Consider the following 7409-nt stretch of genomic DNA (forward strand, 5'->3'; position numbering starts at 1 on the left):
AAGACTGTGGGCTCCCCAGGTCACCACCTGGGTCTCTGCTGGTGGGGGGCATTCACGAGGTAACACAGTGGCAGTGACATTCGGGATTGTATACCTGGCAGGTCTACAAAAAAGGGGTAGAACCGGGAAGAGCAAAGCCTTGGAGGGCTTCCCTGGTGGCGCAGTGGTTGCGAGTCCGCCTGCCGATGCAGGGAACACGGGTTCGTGCCCCCGTCCGGGGGGATCCCACATGCCGCGGAGCGGCTGGGCCTGTGAGCCATGGCCGCTGAGCCTGCGCGTCCGGAGCCTGTGCTCCGCAACGGGAGAGGCCACAACAGTGAGAGGCCCGCGTACCACAAAAAAAAAAAAAAAAAAAAAAAGCCTTGGAAGTCCAACGGACTCAGCTTTAATTGCGTCTTTACCACTTTCCACTGTGAGATCTTGGGCAAGTTTCTGAACTTCTCAGAGCTTCAGTTTCCTCATCTACAGGATGGAGATAATGATGCCAGCCTCCTAGGGTGGCTGTGAAGAGGAAGCAACGGACTTGAGGCCCTGAGCAGACTGCCTGGTGCTCCTTACAGGTGCCACTTTTTCTCAGATGCCTTCATTATCTCTCTTCCCCCAGCAGACGAAAACCTGTTGAAGGCAGGAACTGCATCGAATTCATCGCTGCATTTTCCCCCCACCCCCAGCTGCGTGGCATGATCTTAGTTCCCCAACCAGGGAAGGAACCCACAGCCCCTGCAGTGCAAGCTCAAGAATCTTTACCACTGGACCACCAGGGAAGTCCCCTCGCCGCATCTTTATATATCCAGATGGATATACATATCCTCACTTGGTTTTCCCTTCTACCAACTACCTTAAGGTCTTTTGCTCAGTTAAACCAGCACTGATTAAAAACGAGAGGAAGAACAACAATTCTTTTATTATGGAAAATATCAGACTTCCACTATGATAGAGAGACTAACGTAAAGAACACCCATGATCCACTCCCACATTCAACACTGTCAACACGTGTTTAACCTTTTGTTTTTTTTTGGTTTTTTGTTTTTTGTTTTTGGCTCTGCCTTGTAGCTTGTGGGACCTTAGTTCCCCAACCAGGGATCAAACCCAGGCCCTCAGCAATGAAAGCATGGAATTCTAACCAGTGGACCACCAGGGAAACCCTGACCAGATTTTTTCATTCATCTCTTGATCACTCCTTCCCACCACCCCTCTTTATGGAGTATTTTAAAGTGAACCCCAGATATCACATGATATCAATTGTTAAATACTTGTGTAAATTTTCAGTTGCAGTTCTCAAAGTGTGATCTGGAGAACCCTGAGGGTTTTCAACACCCTATCAGGCCGTCTGCCAGGTCAAAACTGTTTTTATAATAATGTTAATATATTGTTTGTCTTTTTCATTCTCATCCTCTCATGAATGTATGGTGGAGTTTTCCAACACAGACTGAATGCAGCAACAGATCTGAGAATCCAGCTTCCTCCTATTAAACCAGGTATGAGAGTTGCAAATTTTTACCGATCTGTTTACAAAAATGTGCTACTGTGTGTACAAAAATAATGCTACTCTTCTCTATGTTTGTTTTGTCTTGAAAAATATAATCACTTTTCATAAAAACAAGTTTTTAGTTAACAGGTAATGGGTTCATTATTGCTATATTTAAAATAATTAAATGGATATATTAAAAATTTGTCAGTTTTATTTTCTAATGTAGAAAAAATACATCTATCAAAATATTTATCTAATGTAAAGAAAGCTCTTTGGGATCCTCAATACTTTTTTCAATTAGTTTTTCCTTTTTTTTTTTTTTTTTTTTTGCGGTACGCGGGCCTCTCACTGTTGTGGCCTCTCCCGTTGCAGAGCACAGGCTCCAGACGCACAGGCTCAGCGAGCCCGCTCCGCGGCATGTGGGATCTTCCCGGACCGGGGTACGAACCCGTGTCCCCTGCATCAGCAGGCAGACTCTCAACCACTGCGCCACCAAGGAAGCCCTTAAATTAGTTTTTAAACTGATATTTAATTCTTCACATAGCATAGGATTCACTACTTCACAGTATAATTCGGTAGGCTTTAGTATATTTACAAGTTGGGCAACCATTACCACTAGCTAATTCCTGATCACTCTTATCACCCGAAGAAGAAGCCCCATACCTGTTAATAGTCACTGTAAATTCTTCCCTCTCCTCAGCCCCTTTCTGACTCCACTGATTTATCTATCCTGGACATTTCATATAAATGAAGTATTTTGTGTCTGGCTTATTTCACTTAACATAATGCCTTTAAAGTTCACCCATATTGCAGCAGATATCAAAACCTCATTCTTTTTTATGGTTGAATAATATTCCATTGTACCTATATACCACATTTTGTTTATCCATTCATCAGTTGGTGGACTTTTAGGTTGTTTTCAGTTTTGGCTATTATGAATAATGCTGCTAGGCACATTAGTGTCTAAGGTTTTGTATGAATACATGTTTTTAGTTCTCTTGGCTACATACCTAGGAATAGAATTGCTGGGTCATATGATTAACTCTATGTTACTCTAGATTTAACTTTTTGAGAAACCATCAAACTGTTTTCCACAGCAGCTGCACCATTTTACATTTCAACCACCAGTATATGAGTGTCTCACTATCTCAACATCCTTACCAAAATTTATTTTCTGTGTTTTTGATCCTGGTCATCTTTGTAGGACTTAATAATTTCTAAAGCGTATAAGGGGTTCTGAGGCTAAAATGTTTGAGAATTGTTTTTCTAACAAATAACTTTAAAAAAACATGAAAGCATTTTTTGTAAATAACAAGTTCATAGAAACAGAGGACAGATTAGTGGTTGCCAGAGGTGGGAAAGGATGCAGGCAAAATGGGTGAAGGTGGTCAAATGGTACAAACTTCCAGTTATAAAATAGATATGCACTGGGGATGTAATGTACAGCATGGTGACTATAATTAATAAACACCGCATTGTATATTTGAAAGTTGCTAAGAGAGTAGATCTTAAAAGTTTTTATTACAAGAAAAATTTAATTGTGTGGTGATGGACGTTAACTAGACTTCTGGTGGTGATCATTTCACAATATATACATATATTGAATCATTACGTCGTACAGCTGAAACTAATGTTAAAAAATAAACATAATAACACTATCGAATTAACAATAATTTCACAAAGTTTTCTGAAACTGCGGTAATCAAGCTTGCCTAGGACAGACTCAATTTACACCTTTGTACCAGCATAACTATTAAAAGTGTCTCCTTTAACTCTCAATATGCCCTGTTTAGATGACAAATTATATGAACACCTTGTAACAGAACTATGTTCAGATTTCCCCAGTTGTCTTAAATATATCTTTACAATGTTTATTGAAAACAATATCCAACATTGCATTTGATTGAGGTGTCTTTAAAAACTATATCAATTCTCTCTTCCACTCCATTTCTTTCATGCTAGTTATTTATTGAAGAAACTGGGTAATTTGTGTAATTTCCTGTATCCTTAGCTTGGCTGATCCTATCGTCTTGGTGTCTTAATCTGTCTCTGTGTCCTTCCTATTTCTTGCCATTTTGTAGTTAGATCTAGAAGTTTGATTAGGTTTAGGGTCAATTTTTGTGCAACAGTATTTCGTAGATGGTGCGTATATACTGTTGCATTGCATCAAGAGGCACGTGGGATCGGGTTATCTCACTTTTAGTGATGTTAAGATAAATCGGTGGGTTCAGGTTTTGTTAGCTTGATCCAGCTATTATAAGATTCCCATCAATGTTCCACTTCATAATTCTAATAGCCATGAATGTTTGTTGCCTAGTCCCAGGGCTTCATTAGGACCTGTGAACAGTAACTTTCTAATTCTACTAGTTCTATGTCATTTGTTGCCCTTACAAACTATTTGGATATCCTGAAATATATAGCAGAATAAATGCTTGATTTTTTCCTTTTACCAATTTTCAAAATAAAGAGTAGGTGATCCAAGCATGAATGATGATTTTTTTTCTTTGTTAGTATTACTATGAATGAATTAATGGATTTGTATATGTTAGATTATGTTTCAATCCATTAGTCATTATTCTTTTTTTAAGCCCAAACTGTTCCACTTTGGCCAAAGGGTGCCCCTTCAACCTTGCTCTTGGGTTCTTTTGACATAACCTCAGGAGTATTTGATAGCTACTTTGCTTTCTGTCATAATAAAATGTCACAAGCTCATCTTACACCATCCTTGCTTGCCCCCGTTCTAAAATCAGTCATTTCCTAAAGGAGTCCTGGTTCTTCTTAGTGGGCAGCGGCATTTAGATTATGAATTTGGACACTAGGGCTGCTGATAGGCATTGGATTGTCACTGCTTCTTGGCCTTTCAGTGGACACAGCTAGGATATACGTATTTTGTAAATAGAGAAAAATTAATCATGAATTCATACTACCATTGCCAATTCAAACTTTTGCTTATAGAATTTACATCTAATTTCATTGATTTGATACCTGTTATCTCTTTATCTTTCACCGCAGACCTTGGTTTCTATCAACACTACGATACCTGCTATTGTATATACACACATATGTGTAAAATATACATGCAACAGCATCTAATTAACAATACCGGTATTATTACTAACAGTTACTATTACTAAATGCAGTTTGATTTCTTTGCCATGCCTTTCTGTTTTTTTTTTTTTTGGTACGCGGGTCTCTCACTGTTGTGGCCTCTCCCGTTGGGGAGCACAGGCTCCGGACACGGCTCACGGGCCCAGCCGCTCTGCAGCATGTGGGATCCTCCCGGACCGGGGCACGAACCCGTGTCCCCTGCATCGGCAGGCGGACTCTCAACCACTGCGCCACCAGGGAAGCCCCCGGGAAGCCCCCTTTCTGTTCTTAGGATAAGTCCCACTAAGGATATACAGTCAAAATCATGAGTTTTAAAGTCAGTTTCTTATTTTTCCATGCGGTTATGCCAGTAACTTGAAATATACTTTGATTCATGACTTTCTTTTTCTTTTAGGAAATACTTTGCATTTTCTTTTAAAAACTAATTATGTAAAGTACTTACATGATGCCAAAGTCAAAACTATAAGACAGAGTATACGAAACGAAGTCTAGCTTCCACACCCATGTTTTTCACCTTGTTCTTTTCTTATATGTAACCCTTTTTTATTAGTTTGTAATTTAGTCTGCCATTGCTGCTGCTTTAAAATGTGAGCAAATGCACCACACCTTTCTTAGGAGAGAAGCAACATATACATGGCCTCGGCCTTGCTTTTTTCACTTAAACAATATATCCTAGCGTCCCATGGCCTCCACAGAGATGGTCTTCATTCCTTTGTACGGCTGCACAGAACTGCATTGTGTGGATATACCGTGCTTTATTCAACCAGTCCTCTGTGGATGGACATGTGGGGGGTTCAACAAACATTTACTGCATAACTAAACTGTGCCAGGCACTGGAGAGCAAGGCATGGTGTCTGGCCTCAGGAAACTCAGAGTGTAGAGAGGGTGAACGCTTGCAATACAAGTACTTTCCTAAGGGAGTGAGATCTTGGATCCACTTAGCACAAAGGGCACATGGAACACGGAAGACAGTGTCCCACACAGGAGGGATACAGTAACTGTGGATTGCCATCTTGCTCCCATAGGGGTCAATATCTGGGAGATCTTGATAGGGGAGAATCCCCTTGGGAGGAGTTTTTAATCAATGTTTGAAACTGCTTAGAAAATGATGAGTGCCACCAATTGGCCGGAGAAAGAAAGACCAAGGGAAAGACGTAGAAAGGAAGGGTCCTAACCATAAAATTCCCCTGAAAAGAAAAAATGTAAGTTAATACAGGAGCTGTGGTTTAACAGTAAGAACACCTGTATAAAATTTACCACGGACCAGAAATTGCTCTAAGCCGTTTAAGTATATTTAACTTTAACAATTCTACGAAGTAGGGACTATTACTACCCACGTTTTACCTTCGAAAAAAATTAGGGCACGGAGAGGTCGCCGAACTTTCCATCAAGGTCACAGAACGGGCGAGGGGGGTTGGGAGCGAGAAAGCACTCGCAGTCAAGATCCGCAGATCGGCTATCTGTAAGCGGTGCTGTCTCCAAGGCGAGACGAAAGCCCTTAAGTCTCCCTTCACTCTCACAGCCCCCTGGGGACCAGAGCCTACTCTTAGCGCTCTCCGGGCGCGGCCTCTCCACCCCAAGATCCGAAAACCCCGCAGGTCATGCTCTAGGCGCCTTGTGGTTCGGGGTCCAGAAAAATCCCAAAGCCCTGCGGGACGGTGGGCGTAAACTAGGCCGGCCGGCGGGGCAAGGTGCGTTTGAGCCTCGGTGCGGGGCCGCACGCCGCGCACGCCTCCACGAAAAGCGGCGCCGCCTGCTCTCCGACTCCTTCCGGTGTCCGCCGCCCGTTTCTAGGCGCTCCCGCCCACGTCTTGGCGCAAATACGGTGTGCTTCCCCGGGCACCTACCACACAACGAAAGTTATGAGAAGTCACCGGCAAACGCCCTGGCAAAGCCGGGGACCGTGACCGGCCCCCGGGGAATCCAAGATCTAGGGTTCTCAGCTCCACCGTCCGAGTAGCCGCAGCAAGAGACCCGCCAGGAAAATGTCGCACGGGGCCGTGACTCCTTCCGCTGCCCCCACCCCTACCACTTAGGGGTGCCGACCCCGCCCCGGGAGCCGCTCGAACACACGCGGGGAAACACCTCACTTGCACACCCGCGGGCGGGCCCGAGCCACACCCGGATCAGCCGCGTTTCTAGCAAAATCCCCGTCGTCGCAGACCATTTGTCAAACTCCTCGCTTACCAGCGACTTTCGCATTTTTTCCTTTTTAAAAGCCCACGGCAATCAACATTAAAAATCTAGCTGCAGAAAGAGAAAAATCAAAGCTAACGCAGAACTCGGAGTCAAACACGCCTCACAATCACGTACTAGACACAGGACGATAAGCACTATCAACAACCAAACCATCGCAGGATTAAAAGGATCCTTCATAGTTCATGTCAGACGGGTAATGTGCCACAGTCGTAACAAGCTTGGAAGGAAGCACATGTCACACAAGCGCGTGAACACCCAATCATCACACTTATGAACTACAAAAGGATCAACGTGACTCGTCGGCTAAGGAGCCCCGGGTACGACCCACTAACTTCTCAGTAAGGGTGACAGAAGTAGTGCATATTTACTTAGACTTGATATAAAGAGTCCTGTATATTTTATCACGATCACCGATATTGCCTGATACTTCTTTTGTTTCTACCTCAGTAAGTGAAAACAGAAACCAAATAGCGATGCGGCTATTATCCATGCAAATATACTCTCCATAGCTCCACCCTCTCTTGAACCCGGGTCGCTATTGCTTTACGGTAGTACGTCGTGAAATGACGGAGCGTAGCCGCGGTAATGGCGGAAGCTAGCCTTGTGCTTTGCGGCAACGACGTTTGCTAAG

General features: G+C 43.3%; 1 non-coding gene across 1 annotated transcript; it reads right to left on the minus strand.

Annotated features, from left to right (window-relative positions):
* Positions 1-6961: 6961 nt before the first annotated feature.
* LOC132417787 (small nucleolar RNA U13) lies at positions 6962-7065 on the minus strand. The gene has a single exon (XR_009517936.1). It is a non-coding gene; the product is annotated as a small nucleolar RNA U13 (small nucleolar RNA).
* Between the last annotated feature and the right edge of the window lie 344 nt (positions 7066-7409).

Source organism: Delphinus delphis, chromosome 21 (genome assembly GCF_949987515.2).
Source record: "Delphinus delphis chromosome 21, mDelDel1.2, whole genome shotgun sequence".
Taxonomy (NCBI): domain Eukaryota; kingdom Metazoa; phylum Chordata; class Mammalia; order Artiodactyla; family Delphinidae; genus Delphinus; species Delphinus delphis.